The sequence below is a fragment of the Passer montanus genome, unplaced genomic scaffold (genome assembly GCF_014805655.1).
Source record: "Passer montanus isolate IOZ18808 unplaced genomic scaffold, ASM1480565v1 scaffold25, whole genome shotgun sequence".
In the NCBI taxonomy this organism is placed as follows: Eukaryota; Metazoa; Chordata; class Aves; order Passeriformes; family Passeridae; genus Passer; species Passer montanus.
The window spans coordinates 904,331-921,799 of record NW_024367149.1 but is presented as its reverse complement, the minus strand read 5'-3'; the positions used below and the strand labels follow the sequence as shown (position 1 = coordinate 921,799).

Genomic DNA, 17,469 nt, shown 5'->3' with positions numbered 1-17,469 from the left:
TCATTAGAAACTATCACTATATCTGTTAGATTTTGAAATTATGACAGGCTGGTTAAAGCCCAGCTCTCAGCAAGGATGACACAAGCACTCAGGGCCCATTGGGTAACTGCAGTGATGCCTTGGGAGGCTGCCTAGAACAGAGGCTAGACACTGTTAAAGGAATAAAGTAGGTATTTATTGAAAATGGGGGCAGTAGAAACTTGTTACCGATGAAGAAAGATGGAATCATGGATTGCTGCTCTTGTGGGACCATCAGTTCATCTTGTTTGTTTTGCATCAGTGATAAAATTCCTCACGTGGAGAGGAGCAGCTGAAGTCTGCCTGGGGGATTGCAGGAACAGCTGGAGATGTGCTCTGTGTCTCAGATATTTGAAAAGAGAAAATCAGCTTCTTTTTCCAAAGTCCTGGAAAACAAGATGTTGGTCATACTTTCCATCTGATCCGCAGGTTTAATGTGTAAAGCAGGAAAGTCCCTCTTTATAAAATTATTCTCAAGCGTGCCATAAGCATATTGTATCATTTTTAGGATGATGAAAAAAATCTGAATTAAAACCAACCAACCAACCACCAACCCACCCACATGTTTATGTAAAACAAAACAGAAAAAAATATTTAGGTCTTGCTAATGATCCAGAATATTTTACTAGACCCTGTGTCAACAAATCAAATGAAGGGAGGTTTGGAAGTTTGACATAATATGTAAACAGAGCTGTACCAGGGCAGATGGTAAGAAAATACTTTCTTCATCCTTTTTGAAAGAGAATGGGAAAATCCAGTGTGAAATTACTTTAACCTAATTTTATTTTGGTTTTCTTTTGCATTGCCTGGAAACAATGTATCCAATATAATGCTGGTTTTGTATAGTGTTTGTATAATAACTTTCCTGACCAATACACACCAGGTAGGGCCTGGGTTGTCACGGTTGTCACATAAGACCTAAAACTTTCCTGACTGTGTATTCAAGTTTCACATTTTACAATATAACTATAATCACCAAGATTATTAATCAAATCTGACTGGGATATGTCATATGTTTTTCTTATTTTTACCTCTCTGGTTTCTTGAATGTATATGTTTGCTCTGGTGTATGAAATACAGGTTTGTTGGTAGGTATTTGGGAATGTTCTGCTGCTGAGTTTTATATCTATAATAATTTGTGAAATAAAATACAAAAGGTTCCTTTTTGTAGCATATTTAGTTATCCCTTAATTCTTGTACATGCAATGGCCCATGGAACTTTTATTATGCTTGATTTTCTTCACAAATTAGATAGCTTACATTTTAAGGGTGAATTTAAAGACCAAGGAGTATATTAGTGGGTATATTTAAAAATACTATTTCTTGTTGTATATCCATGACTAATATAAGCTTTAAGTGCAGATGCCTATCATGTGGATTTTATTTTATTTTTACATTCCTTTTTGTCTGTATTTGCATTTTCTCAGTAATGTGACCAGATATCTCAAACAATATATTTCTGTTTTGAGTTTTTAGTTAAATAAAACTTAGTTACTGACATTTTTTGCTTTGAGATAGAGCTTTGTAAAGCTTTTGCAGTTTGTAAAACATTAATAAAGCTGATTCATCTACTTCTGTCAGAGAACTGGAGTAACATATTTGAAATGACACTGTGCTGAGAGCTGCTTAAATTCATGCCACTGCATGACAGTGTGTTATCAGATATGGCAAGCACTTCATTACAGTGTCTTCCAGATTTGAACCTATTTTTAGCTGAGGCTTTAAGGTGCCTGAGAAAAAGCCTCTGCTAGAATGAATTGGTAGACAATTGTTTATATTTATGGTGCAGGAAAAAGATGATAAATTCCAGATAATGACAAGAAGTAGAAATATGCAAAGATCAATTATGATCTGGAAACTTTTGGCACTTTGGAGCATTCCTTTGGCTTGGCATCTGAGTCTGCTTACTGTGAAGCCAAGAATGTATGCCTTCAAATTTAAATGTTGTGCTGCCTTTCAGATTGTAGTCCATTTGTCTTCTGTTGTAATATTATTCACCAGTTACTGAAAAATTCCTTGGAGTTACTGTTACTCTGGTTATCGTTTCTGTTTATGCTGTGAAAACTCTGTTGATATTCCCAAATTCTTGCAAAGTGATAGAATCCTTTGAAGTTTTTGCATCTTCCCCTAAATACGGCAATTTGTTTAGTGGTATTTTACCCTTCTGTTTTGTTTTACAGTCTTGAAGATTGATGTTCAAATTTCTCTCTTTATCTCCTACATTATTTTGAATTTTTTCTTGTCCTTGGTGTCAAGATTCTATTAAGCCTTCAAACTTGACTAACTTTTGCTTGCCAGCAAATAATTCCCAAGATTTGTAGTCCTTCTGAATGTCCTTTGGTAGCCCCAAAATATAATACAGTCTGAAAGAGCTCAGAGTCTTTGCTTTTAAAATAGTCACAGTTTACTTCCCTTTCATACTTTGTAAAAAGATGTTTCGTAAGTTTGAGTGTGGTTGGTGTCATGTGTCAGTACACAGTATCACAGTTAGCTGTCTGTCTGACCAGACCAGGGCTTACAAAAAACAGTTTCAGAAATAGAAATACCCAGATATCAAACTATGTTCTGCTTATCTTCTTCCTTGCTCACTCTCTTTGCTTGCTGAAAGTCTCTGCTTCTGCTGTTCCCACATTTAATGTTACTTTAATGCTGTTCGGACATTATTTTAAAAGAAAATTCTCAGCTTGCTTTCACCTACTGTGATATGTTTTTTCCATGGTTTCACACGGTCTGATGTAGACTTGCTCCAAAGGATTTCTAAGTTGCTATGTCACTTGACACTTGCTCTTGCAGTCCTCTGCTGCTTTCTTTGCTTTTGTTTTCAGCCTGTGATCTTGTTTTACTCACCATGCACAGGAGATGGTGTGACATGGGTTGACATGTGGGGAGATAACTTAACCTTTAAGACAAAAATCTATACCAACCTCACCATCTGTGAGTGCTCCATGCAAAAAGGAGCAAACTTTCACCCCAAGTAAGCAAACCCCAGCACAAAGAATCTGCTGCTAACAAGAGGAATATAATGGAACTAGAGGAGGAGGTCGGACACATGTGTGAAAGTGTTTACGTGACAAAATAAATTAGATAAACCATAACAAGGCAAGCCCAGCAGGAAATCACAGACGCTGTATTTACTTCTTGTCTCTGTCTGGTGTTAGTGGAGGAAGGTGGCCTCTAACTGCTACGGCAGAGGCACGAAACTCAAATTACAAATTCGTGCCGTATGTTTTCTAACGCTCAAATATAAAACTTCAACAAATTTGGGTGTGGAGGTTTTACTGCTTAATGAAAGGCTGTCATGGAGACCATCAGGTTTCCAGCACAAGTGAATCACGAGGGTGTGCTCAGTGAGCTGATGAGGGGAATGCAGGTGTTTGGAACAATGGCCCTTTGCTTGCTCTGCTTTGGTGATGTGATTTACATTTTGTGCAACAACTTTCCTAGATCTCTCTTGAGAGCTTCTCTATGCCAGCAGTTGCACTGAGTGCCTTTTCACAATAGCACATTTCATGTGTTTGGTGTGGCTGGTTCAGTAAGCATATTTGCTCCTTTTTGTAAGATAAAACCGTCTGGTCCTTCCAATCAGCTGTGCAGATACTATCCTCAGCTAGCATCTCTGTCTTTTGTGTAGGGGCCAGAATGAAATGAAACTGCAGGGAGAAAAATGTCAAGACAAACTATTTTTTGTTTCTATTTAACTTTCTTCTCTAAATCTCTCTTTTCTCCCATTTCATACTCTCTCTCTCAACTCTTCCCTGCTTCATTTTAATTTCTTGTTCCCAGGTGTCACAGTAGAAGACATGACTGTATTGTCCTTCAGAAACAAAAAAAGGAGGAAGAGGATGGTATAACTTTTGCATGCTATATGTATATAACTTATATATATATATATGTACAAAAATTTTTAGTTTTTCACTTTTCCTTTTCCTGAGCAGCAGAAAACAAAAAGGTAATGTATGAACTACATAGATACAGAAGATAGAGTGGGTTTTCAGTAGTTTGTTACCATGTTTGTGTTTAATACACACAGTGGCTACTGGGATACTCTCTTGCTCATGAGGTAGGGGCTTAATGGCCAGTTCTCACTTTTGCTCTGCCCCGATTCAGATCCACATTTTCCCTGGTGTCAGTGCACTCTCTGGGTTTTGGCATTCATTTCTTTGTGCTGTTTTGGCATAATTCCTATGTATTAAGTGTTAGAGCTAACAATATATTGATTATGATTAATTACTTACTGGTGTATTTTTTATTTCTAGTGAACATGATGGATAGTTACATGGTAATGCTGTGACAGAGAATATGAGGCAGTATGGTGCTGTGTTGAAATAATGTCCTGAAACTATGCAAACACCTGCTTCCTTCTAATTATGAAAAAAGCATGAGTTGACAAAAAAAAAAAGTCTAGTGCATTTGGATATTTAACTGTTCTAGTAAGAAAAATTAGACTAAAATACGAGGAGAAACCTATAAATTGCTGAGCATCAAAGGACCCAGCACAACTATAATTTCAGGCTTTCACCTGGCCCTTTGCAAGTTCTGTCCTTACCAGAGATGAGTTGAGGCAGGGAAAGGCTGAGGGGAGAGAAGAAAGCTGTGTCAGGGCTGTGGAAGGGCAAGGATTGAGAGAGCTCTGCCCTGTGGTGGCTCTGTGCTGAGTGACATGGGGACGTGAGCAAAGGAGAAACATCAGGAGGACCCAGTATTTATTTGGAATTCAAATTTATTTTCTCTTCTCAGCCCTCATTATAGTATATTCATTTGGATAGCTACTGCTTGCTTGGGACTGAAGAAGCAGTTTCTGTTTGTTATACACAAATCCCTGCATGAATTATCTCAGTCTGAACAGAAATTAATGATATCTCTTGTTCTTCAAAGTCTCAGACAAACTGTATATCTTAATACTGTGAGTCATCTGATATCCAATTAAAAATAGAGAATAATTTCAGAAAGCTAGTTCAGCTGAAGGATACAATTTTTCATGTTTTATATTCTCTTTTTTAGGTTGAGAATAGTAGTTTAAAATAATCCTTTTTTGGGAAAAGGGTTACTAATTTATTAGTAAAACAACTAATTTATTAGTTTCTGTGCCTAAGAGGTGTTCTCTATTACATGTTGTGAAGGAAATTCCTACATCTTTGCATAACATTTATTTAGGATCACTTATGCAGGAGGAAAATTTTAGAGCACTAGAGTTACAGGAAGGATTCAGAGGACTGAAAGTAAAGAAACTAGGCTCATTTACTGAATTTTATATCTTAGGACTGGCTTGGGAATTGGAAGATAGGTTTTGTCATGGGTGGAGAAACCTCCACTCTGTCAGTGAATTAAGATAACAAGGTTCACACATCTTGCCTCTGAAAGAACTGGATGCAGATTAAATTTGGCTTTCTAATACTTCAGACTCTATTAATAAAGCCTGTGTTATGCTTTACATGGCTGTAAGAAAAGAGTTTGTGTATTCTACATGGATGGGAAATTCATCTCATGGAAGTGCTCCAGTCAATAAAGCCATCAGGATAAACCAATTAGCACATCAAGACCTAATGAGCCACATGACCAAACCAATTATGAAGTCATTAATTAGTAAGGATTAGACTAAGAGGTGACAAAGTGTTTTTCACCTGCTTCTCACAAAGCCCCTTGCAAGTTATCATCCCTTTTCCTCAGGGAGACACTGATGTGCTGCAGGTCAGTCCCATGGAATGGGAAATGGAGCACGGCTCTTCTGGGGCCCAGTCCTGTGCCCTGGGCAGGAATAGCCCAATTACACTGACTGACCTTTTCTAGGATCATTACTAAAACTAACATTATGGATTGATGCTGAAAAACATTTTGACTTCATAAGCCAATTCCATTTCAAAATCTTTTTTTTACCATCAATAATGTTTGGTTTCCAATTACTGTGAAATTACTCCTCAGCCTTGGTCAGGATATTTTGCAGTGGAAAAATGATCTCTCATTTATTTCAGAGGACTTTCAAGATGTCACAAGTTGACATGGAAAACCCAGATGTTTTTAATTCTGAAAATTGAGAAATAGATTTTGAACAGGAAAGTTATCTTGTTTGGTGTGCATCCTCAGGAAGAAGGACAGCAGAACATTCCCCAGTTCTCTGCCAGGCTGTCATTTATATAAAAATATGAGCGGAAACAGTTTTGGGGCATCTGTGCAGAGCCTTAGGAAGATCTTGAAGAAATCAGAAGGAAATAACCTCCATAACTCTTGCATTTTGATCAACTATTAAATCCTCTATCAGACCTCTCAGAGTAAATCAGATTATTTACATTCTTCAAACCCTTTCTTAAATAGACATAAGAGGAATTACAAATATAACTGACCAAAATACAATCTCAAAAATTAACACAGTAGTCAGGAAATGCTAATTTTAATTTTTGCAAAGATATATTTTAATTTTTTTTTACCACACTCTGTGCTGTGACATACTTGCGTGCCATGTTCAGCAAACAACATTCTGGGATTTCAACAAAGTGTGGAGGAGAGCATTGAACCTTCGACTTTGGTGGAAGTTGGTGTAATGGTACACCTGGGATCTGAAGCAGAAAACTTCCCTGGAGGACAGCATGTGTATTGCAACCAGGTATGTGATATTTCCCTCAAAAATTTGAGTGGGAATCTGCTATTTATGACTACATAAAGGTGTGGCAAAGGGTGTGAGGGACCGAGAGTAAACAAACATATTGCCATGAACTCTGACCTTAGGATCCTGATGGCATGGGTTTAATCTGAATTTTATGTGGGAATATTATCTCTTTTGGGTGATGTTGATGAACCTGAATTTTAGAAAGAACATATGTGATTTTCCTGTTTTCTAACATACGGATGTCAAGTAAATTCATAAGCCAGTGTTATTTGGGTAGGGAATTTCCTTTTAACCTGAAAATATTTTTAGAAATCCTCTTGAAAGGCATGATTGAAAGTGGTGGCAGTATATTATCAGATGATAATTTTATTTCACAATGACATTTTATCCTTGGTCGAGGGAAGGCCCTTTGGATTTCCTCCAGTACTCTGTGGTTTCCTTTTAATTCTGAAGGGCTCGAGAGTCACATCAAAGCCATAACATATGACTGTAATTTGCTATAATTAAGCAGGCCTTCTGTATGTTCAGTGGGCAAATAGTTGGCATGATCGAGATGCTACTGTTCCTGTCTCTAAGAGAGCATGAGCTCTGGGCTGCACTCTGGCATGCAAGTTAATCAGGAGTTTCAGCTGATAAGGCATGGCTGGGAGTGAGGGAATGTTTTTGACTGGCTGAAGTGAGAGGTGCATGCCAGGGGCTGCACAGGGAGTGCTCCAGCCCCCTCCCCCAGGTGAGTGTGGATCTGCTGGGAGGCTCAGTCCTGCCTCACAGTCACATAGCTTCTTGTTTCTGTGTGCTTCATTTTCCGTTCTGGTCACACAAGTCAAGAGTCATGGAGTTGCTCTTTCTCCATTTTGGCTGTGATTGTTTCTGCTTCATCTTGGGTGCAGCTGAGGCTTTTCCTGTGCCTGGTTCTGCTGCTCAGGTGCTTCAGTGGAGGTTTGCTGGAGCCTGGGAAGGGACGGTGCTGCTGACATCCCCTCTGGACTTTGTTTTGGCAGCAATATGTGATGAGTTTCTAAAGAAAGCTTCCAAACTTCTGAACACCAAACCTCAGAGAGACAGAATGGAGCATGGAAAAATCAACCAGTTTAAAACTTTTAATGAGCCAGGAAACTATGACACAAAAGAACAAAAGTAGTTTGCCAAAAATGAAAGGTGAAAGTAAAGTTCTCTTTTTCATCTTATGTTCTCAGTGCAAGCTTTTTTGTTGTTGTTGTTGCAGGAGAGCTGCATTTCTGTAGAGAAATCCAATTTTCAGCCCATATCTTTAATCAGATTGTCTATAACACCATTGAATTTCCCAATTGCTGATGATTCTTTTTCTTTCAGCTCACATTTAGGTCTTCAATAGATTTTTTTTTTTTTCTCCATAAGTAAAAATTCTCACTGGCAATTCCTGAAAAAAGTTGCTCTTATACTGACATGTAAATTATCCTTAGCTATCTGCTTTAGAACTCAGTATTTCTTGCTGATAAATATTCCAGTGTTTTCTGCTTCGAGACTTGTAGGCATTGTCCTGTGAAGAAGTGAATTTCACATTATTGCTCTTTGTTGTGCTCATCAGTGAAAGTACCAAGACTGACATAATTGAACCAGAATTGTCCAGGCCCTTTCCTTACCATTCCCCTGTAAATTTTAAATTCTTGAACCACTCCTGGAATTGTTGCACACATCCTAGTGCTCAGCTAAGAAAGAAGGGTATTTTGTGTTTTGGTGTTTTCAACCCCAACGAAGTCCAAGGAATTTGAGATGTACCCTTTAGATATTTTGCTGTTTTATTAAAACAAACAAATAAAAGGAAAAAAAGGAAAAAGAAGTTAACTCAGATAACCTGGGCAGTTCTTTCTTCCAGGTATGTGGAAAGGGAAAAAGTAAAACATTCAAATGTCTGTTTGAAAATGCTGGAGAAGGCAGGAATTTATGTATATAAAGCCTGTGCTATCACGTGCCTTGAAAAGCTCACTTCACCATTTTAAGTAACACTTGAGTAACACTTCAACAAAATATTTTCCAGCTGTTATTTCTGTCTCTTCACTTCAAAATGTTATTTCTAGCAATATTATTCAACAATTCTGTTGTGTGCTGTGAAAACCTCTTATGTTCTGCTTCTGCAGCTTCTCATTTTACCTACTGTTTTTGCTTTTTCTAGGGAATCAGGAAATAATGTAGGTAGGAAGAGACCTCAGGAAATTGCTTAATCCAAGCCATCAGTCTAAGTCGGTCTAACTTTAGATCTGGTTGCTTAGGGTCTTGCAGAGTCAATTTCTGATTGTCCTCAGGGATGGAAATTGTAACATCACTGTAAAATGCTCTTGGATTTCTGTGGTGCAGAGCTTGGGCTGAATGTACTTCAGGAGGAAAACCAGTCTAATGCTCAGCATTCAAGTGGCTACCAAAGCTGGGATTTCTGTGATGAATCAGTGGCTTAGGAAAGACCTCAATAAGAAATTGTATTTTAAAAGCTGTGTGGCCTCAAATGGCATGATGAAAAAGTAGCACTCAGGACTCAAGTGATGTTTTCCTGTAAAGAAACAATCAGTACTGAATAATTTAATCACTAATAACTATCTCATCAGTGTTGCTGCTGTGTAGTCCACTAACTCCAGATTATTCTGAAAAGCCAGTTTTGGTGTACATCTCTGTAAAAGTGTTCTATTTCATGTTTGAACTCTGGGGACTTTGGTTTCAATGGGATATTGTGGTAATTTTGAAGAGCATTTTAATATGCCCATCGTTACTGATAGAAATGAACCTCAAAAATGAGGTTAAACGGATTGAATAGGAGGACACTGCCCTATAATGCTGTAAGATTAAAGTACTAGGATGTGCTTTTTTTCTTTATTTTTGGTAGAATGTATACTGGTTGTGCACATCTGGAAAGATCTCAATGCAGTTATCTATTCAGGGTTTATTTCTGCTAGCTATGTTTATACATCTGAAATTGTTTTAAGACAAATTTTAGCTCTATAAATACTAGTGTATTAGATGTATACAGGATATTTGATTTAATAAATCTATTTCTACTAAGTTACTCTAAATTTCCATTAATGTATGCAGTTCCACTAAACTACTCTAATATATCTTTTATAGAAGAACTAGGCAAATGATAGCACCTTAGAAATGTTGTTTTGCTTCTTCTATGCTGCCATAAAGCAAGAGACAGCAAAACTACTTCAGACACAGAATCTAATTAAAAAAAAAATTAATAATATATATATTTGGTGATATCTTTGTTCTTTCAAAGTCACAGAATATATCTGAGGTGATGTTTCAAAGCTAAAACACAAATTTTGCTTTCTCATGTCTGTTTTGGAATTAGTTGTTTTCAGATGCTCTTTTTTAGCAGCGGGGAGGGTTCTATGGAAACAAACTTATTTCTTGATATTTTTCCTCCTGGGAGAGCTTTACATCATCAGGGTACCAGTGTGGGGTGGGACTGAACATCTAATATCAGGAAACCTTTCCATTTTGCTGTGACCTGTAGTGTGGGAAATGTGTAGTCATATCTGTTTCTTAATTTCTCTGTCCTGTTGGCTTCCTCCCAAACCAGATTTAGGAAGAGCAGATTCATCTGGAAATGTACTTTTTCTCGTTGTTCTTGTTTTTTGCCAAATTTTCAATTAAAAGTGTTCAGCAAGCCAAGAAACCTGCCTTCCTTCTCCTCTCCCCCTCCTTTTCTTACTATTTATTACGTTTTGCTATTTGCGATATTTTTGTACTTATATAGCCTCACTTTATGCATACACACATAAATATTTGAGAATATTTTCCATGTAAAGGCTTGATAGGAATAGTTCATAATTTTTAGAGAACGGAGAGAGATGCCAAAGCTCCTCTAATAGGACAGCTATGGAGTTTATGCAAGAATGAGATTCCAGTCCTGAAGAGCAGAGCAGGCCTTTAAATGTGGATCTCTTCCACTCTATATGAACAAACTACCATGTGGAATGTATAAATCTGTCTTATCAGAAATCTCTGGCTTTTAGGAGAAAGGATTTGACGTTAATAAATGTCAAACCCTTAAAATCCATAGTGAATGGCACTCTTGTCACTTTCCAGCTGTACTTATTTTTCTCTTCTTTTTCCCCCATAATTTTTAGGCTCTTCCTAGGAAAAAGCTTCCTTGAGGTAATTCAGTTTCATAGTGCTGTTAAGAGCACTGCTTTAAAACCCAAAGCATGTAATAACTGCCTCAGTAACAGCCTGAGACTGGTGACTTTCACTGTTAAATGAGCAAAGAAAAATGGATTTTTCACACACAAAAGAAAGCTGCATAAGTTAGACCCTATCTGGTGAAAGACTCAATTTGATCACTGAAAAGCTATTCAGGTATTCTCTGTTCATTTACTTGTTAGTTTTTGAGGTAGAATTAAGTCATATCAGCCATTGTGCTTCCTGTAGGAACCAGAGCATTTCCAAAGAAAAGGACCTGAATGCGAATCTGACCTGTGGCCCTTCTTAAAGTGTTTAAATGAGAAAAAAGAAACCATGAACCCCTCTGTCATCTTGAAAATGTTTAGAACTGAGATGTGCTCATGAAGTCCTTTCCCTCTGCACCTTGAGGAGAAAGGGTGAATGGGCTCTTTGTGTTATCTCTGAGTGAGAACCTGATAGAATATAGTATAGTGATAAAGTGTATACTGAGCAGGGAGGAGGGGTGATTTTTCTACCACGTGTGATGTGAGACACATTGGTTAACATCAGGGAACTTGCCACAAAAAGTAAAACTAGAAAAATGAAGGTAAAAAGGAAAATGAGCTTGCTGGGACTGGCATTGTAACACTCACTGCTAAGTGCACAAAGGAAAAGCATTGCCTAAAACACCCCTTGCAAGTGAGGAATTGATGCTCTACTTGAACAGTCTTCCAAAACTTGGCTTATGTGAGGGGTTAGGGCAAAGAAAGTGCTTTTGACAAAATTTCAACTTACTTGTTTTATGTAGAAATAAATAAAGAAGGGAACTAAAGTAATACTTCCCACCCAGAATTAGAGTTTCATTGTAGAGAAAATAAGATTTATTGTATAGATTAAACCTGTGAATTGCCTATGTACCAAGATGAAAGATGCATATAAGATATTTGTGTTTAATAATTCTAAGTTACTGTAGATTTCCACTAATACATCCAGTTCTCCTTAACTAAGATGTGATAAAATATCCTTTATAAAAGAATTGAGGCAAATGAGAACACACTAAAAGTGTTGATGTGCTGCTTTCACTAGAAAATCCACATATCCTTGAGGAGGTGAGGAGGAACTGGATCCAAGGCTACAGTCTAGTTAGTCTAGCCTTTATAAAAAGGATTGCTATTAGGGAAGTTTGGGAAGTTAAGGAAGGAATCTGTGGAATTAGCATTTAGTGATATAAATGGAAGACACTTTCAGAACTTAACAGTGTTCTCAAGTTCTTAATTCCATAATATATCTGGAAAGCATGTTTTGGAAAGCAGTGATTAAACAGATGTAATGATGATCCTTCTTGAGCAGCTGTTTAGCTGTGAGGAATGGTACAGCATATACTCAAAAAATGAGGCAGGAGCAGAGGCATGTGCTTCTCCAAATATTGACCCCAAAACATTTCACTTTAAAGCTCTGGTCTCTAGCTATAAGTAATCTAGAATTGGAAACAGCAACTGTGTGTTTCAAACTATTGGATTTTCAAAGTACTTTTTTGTTTCTCTGGCACTATTAAGTCATATTTCTGAGCAAGCAAGAAGATTCCTTTTTGTAGAGAAGTCATACAGTAAAGGGCTGTGCATTTGACTGTGAAGACTGGATCCCAGCAAAATAAATCATGGCAGTACTGGGATTTCCACTAAACTTTCCAAATACAAATCATAGTATTGTATCCTTTATTATTACTATAATTATTATTATTAGTAGTACTGGTAGTAGTAGTCATATGCTGTGACTTTCTGATGTCTTGTTGAAGTTCAGTTTCTTTCAGTCTTCTTGACTAATAAATATATTGGACAGAACAAAAAGCTGTCTGAAACTGAACCTCCAAGGGGAATAATATGTAGCTGTAGATAGGTCTCAGGCACCTGACACACCCAGATCAAACAGATAACACTAGAAATTACTTTCATCGTGGCTCAGCCTCACTCTTTTAGCCATACCAATTGAGAGTATTCAAGAAGATAATGTGAGCCCACTTTTGACATGTTTTCTTCATTTCTCTCCATTTCATGTCTGAAATTGGACTAGTTTGTCTTCACTGCTCAGTACTGGCAATCAAAATTGCATGGTGATGTGCAGGGATGGTTCCCTCAGTTGCAATGAGGAAATGCTTAGCATGCCCCAGGAAGACCTGCTGTGATGGAGCAGAGTCTGTGTGTTGTCCTTGGACTCTGAGCTCTGCAAAGTTTTACTCTTGCCTTTCTTGAAGTTCTTGTCAAAGGAGATTGCTCAAGATTTGGTAGAATTGAACATTCACAGAAAATGATGCCTTTTCTCTAATCACTATCACACAGGCAGCTAAATAGGTTAATGCAAGAACACTGGGAAAAGAGAGTCTGGAAAGAGAGTAAGGACATTTATTGCAATTTAGGAAGGATAACTTTGAAATATTGAAACCAGAGTTCCCTGTCTCCCATATTTGATCTACATTAAAGGCCTATTTCAATCTAAAATGTGTTTCAGAGATCTATTGAAATGATGTGCCAGGAACTAAGGACAAAATCTTCAGTACATAAATGGAAAGATTTTTTTTTTCCTGTAACTGCCAGCCTAGCAAATTAATTTTTGGCCCTGGAAGTCAAGTCATGTTCTTTATTTCTATTTCATTACCAGTCATAAGTGGTTAGCAGGTCAAATTATGCTCCCACAAAAGTGTATAACCTTTTCTGTTGGTTTGGTAACATCAAAGCAAAATTGGACTGTTACCAGACAGCACCTCTGACAGCACTGCAGAATAATGGATACCCTGCAGGAACAAAGGCTTGTACTCAGTGGAATAGGGAATGGCCTTAGGGCTACAGTGAAGTTGTAGGGCTATGTTTTACAATGCAAAGATTACTGATAAGTATGATGTTGCAGGAATACTGAAAAAGAAATTATTTTTCATGGAGAGATGTACATATCTCTAAGATTTTATTTTCCACCCTTCTCATGCCATAAGGTAACACTTGGTACAGGCTTCTGCACACTTTTAATATGTGATAGTCAAGGGCTCCTGGCTGCAGCTCAAAGGGATAGCAATCTCAAAAGGATATTTCATCCAGAGTGTGCTCTGTACTCTTCCCTTTCTACCGTGACATGTTTCCCTCTGCCCTCCCCTGAGACCCAACTTTCTGGGGCTTAGTGAAGCAAATTGTTTCAACAAGTACCCAAATCTGTCCCCAGTTTTGTTCAAAACCCTCAAATCTAAGTACCTCAGCAGTGCCTAAGCTCTGCTTCCTGTGCTACAGGTGCTGAAGAGGCTCTCATGGCCCTTGTACAGAGTGTAAATCATGTAACTCTACAGTCAGCTGCTTCCCAGAGCTGTGCCAGCTGCAGGGGCACAGGAACTGGGAGCTGCTGCTGGTTTATTTGTTCCCAGCATCAAGAAGGATTTCTGTGATGGATGTTGCTGGAACAAATGCAGTTGTTCATTTCCGTGGACACGAGCCACAAAAGGCTATCATGCAATGCCAGAGTATGAGGATGTTTATATACACATGTATGTGAGTATGGGTTTTACACATATGTGTGTATGAATATTGCATTTCTTCAGAGATGTGAATATGGGAACAACAGTACAGATAATTTTCAAGGAGAATCCTCAAATAGCCAGTCATTCCACAAGATCTGACCTTAAAGGTGTTCACAGAGAAGTATTGTTTCAAACTGGATGATTGAACAAATAAAAATTTGAGGATGTGAATTTTTAAAAGGGAGACTGTAGTTTTAACATGTTCCAGTGTTTCTAAAAAGCTGTGATACTTTTTGCAAGAAAGCAGAATAATCACAGCAGAACAAAGTAATAGTAATTGTAATTAGATAATATTTTGACAGGCTGATCTTCGCTGAAGACTCAGTCAAGCTGTTCAGTTTTCATTCTGATTTTCACAAACTTATGCTGACAAATTTGTAGTGTACTTATGTTAATTTTTAGGGCATTACTCTTGATTTGTACTAAGGAGAGGTAGTGCATTAAGAATAGTGGATCAGTCAAAAAGTCTTTTCATTTAATGTTGGTGAAAGATGAGATTGTACTGCACTGTACTGTGGTGCTCTGGTGCAAGGTTTGCATTCAGGACATTCTCCAGCTTCCTTCCTCTCTGATCCAGCCTTGTGCTGTGGTTCTCTGTTGGTGTGGAGAGAGAGTCTCTATTGAGATATAATTCTCTCAATAGAAGACGTGTGATAAAAACAATCATTAAGAGAAATGGTCTGCAAAATATTGGTGTGTGCAATATGATACAATGTCTTGTGTCATTCAAGACATCACAAAAAGGAATTAATTTCAGTAGTTTCAATGAAATGTCAGTTCTAGCTGCCAGTATTAGGCATTCATTTTGGATAACTCATGGTCTTGTTTCAGCAGCAGAAGAGAGCTGTGGGAGATGGGATGCTGAAATCTGCTAGCAATGGCAGAGGCTGTCTTGGCTTTTTTTTTTTCAAATTAAGATTCCTGGGAATGGAATTTAATTTGTGGTTGAAACTTATGTCTCAAGCAGAGAGAAAATAATGCAATAGTTTCTCTAAACAAGTTATTTCTTGTAATCTAATTTTCCCATTGAAAATTGAAACTCACTTCAGAATTACCTGAAATTGAAAGTATTTTTTCCTTTCAAAAAATATAATGGATTTTAAAGAACAGGTGTTTAATTCCTGTTACTGGTTACCTTTATGGATGCTATTTTTAAGAAAAGCCTGAAGTGATTTAATTGGATCTTTTTTTTCTGGAATAGTGCAAAAATTACATGGTGCCATTTTAATGTTTATTTTATACCTCTCTGTAGCTACCTTTGGTTTGCTGTCAATTTGGGCACCATAGTTCACAGAGATAACGAGACAGACTTGTGCTTTGGTTAAATTTGATTAAATGCTTTTATATAAATTATTCTTATATATATATATATTTATATATATATATAATTTTCTTTTCCATCCTTATTGCTTAATTTTGCATGCAGAGACTAAGATCATTTATTTTACCTCTTAGCAGATGGCTGGGAGCTAATGAAGAGCATTTAAAGCCAAAGTTCTCTTTTTAACACGCCTGCCTCCAGGGCCAAGCAGCAGAAAGAGCACAGTGACATAAACTGGTCTGGATTTATTTTGGTGACTTATTGTGCACCAGAGCAGTGGGGAAGAGGGCAGCAGGCAGGTGTTTTTTCAGTGACATCTAAGCTTCTCTTCTGTTTTGTGGAGACCCTAATACTTCTTCTTTGACATAAAAAAACCAACCCAAAATCCCTTTGATTTCTGCACCCAGTCTGTCAAGGGTTTGAAGAGCCGAATTCTTTTCCCTTGAAGATTTTCATGCTTTTCCCTCTGATTTCTTTGGTCCCATTCTGGGCAGACTTACAATCTCATTGTTTTTTCTTTCATGAAAGAGCTGTCAACCAAATTTTCAGCATGATGGATAGTTTCCAGGAGAAGCTTCTATACATTCATTTCTTTCAAGAGGAAGAAAAAAATGATGACTCTTAAAGCTGCTGGCTACCCTTTACCTCTTTTTTCACCTATCCCATGTGGGTAACCAAAAGCATTTCTGGTACCCATTTCTGCCCAGCTGCTTCACAGCCTCTTGCTCCTTGATGAGTTACTGTGCAAGGGCTCCTCTTGCTGTTCATACCTAAAGCTTTTTTTTTCTGTGATATCTGTTTTCAAGGTTGCATAAATTTTATCACCAAAGAACTTGCTTAGCAGTTATTTGTAGAGAAATCAGATGGTGAGCAGCATTAAAATTTTACATACCCATATCTGTAAATTGCATAAAGCCCAGAGAACTCGCAGTAAGGAAAACTTCAGCTTTCTCAAGGGGGCCACCCTCAAGAGGGCAAAGGAAGAGTAAGTGGGGAGACAAATTTAGAGAAAAATCAATTTAGAGAAGAGAAACAGAATGGTGTATGGGATATAGAAAAAGGAGGATTTCAGGGGGAAATGAAAAAGTGGCATTAATAAATTTTCTTTGCAATAGTGAATGATCCCAGTTCAGATCTAGTTCCAGACATATTTTGCTGACATTAGAATGAACCAATGGAGCTTCTGTGGGGATTTGCTGATTTTTTTTTTCTTTGAATTTCCTCCCCTCCATGGTTTATGTTCAGAGTGACCTAAAAGCTTAAAATCAGACTCTAACACACTGAAGACATGAAGCCAGGTTACTGATTGTAAGCATATGAGGGTGCTGGGTGTGCTCTAAGTTCATGTAAACACACAGCTTGATTCATTGTGACTTACAAATCCATGGAAGAGCTTCAAGAGCTCTTTAAAAAGAAAATGTTTTCTGGAACTGCTCAAGGATGTATTTCTCATCCTTTAAAGAACTGATGTTTTCTTATACCTCACATAAGCTTTTCATAGTAACGAATTATTTATGATCAGCAATCAGCCATGCAGAGGTTGGTAACAAATATGCTGGTAAAGATAACCATTGCTGGCTGAATTATCCACAATTTAGCTGCAGGCACAGATCAGAGATAAGCTACAGACTGAAGTTGGAAAGAGTGAACCTGGCAGGACTGGCATCCCCAAAACCTCAGCACTCAAGTCCATTTCTAGAAAGGGTGGAAGACCTGCAGCTCCTTTTCTTGCCATGTGAAATAGAGAAGTCTGAAAGATTGTCCCCACAGTGTGGAATTAGTAACAACAAAACATTCTCTAGTGAAATTTATAATGGTTTCTTTATTTTTTTTTCC

At 37.6% G+C, this 17,469-nt stretch overlaps 1 long non-coding RNA gene across 1 annotated transcript in view; it reads left to right on the top strand.

The window, feature by feature from the left end:
• Positions 1–5,642: 5,642 nt before the first annotated feature.
• The window catches only part of LOC120503233, a 38,073-nt gene continuing 26,246 nt past the window's right edge, over positions 5,643–17,469 (top strand). The window contains exons 1-2 of the long non-coding RNA XR_005627687.1: positions 5,643–5,706; positions 6,480–6,616. This is a non-coding gene — a long non-coding RNA (uncharacterized LOC120503233). The remainder of the gene's footprint in view (positions 5,707–6,479; positions 6,617–17,469) is intronic.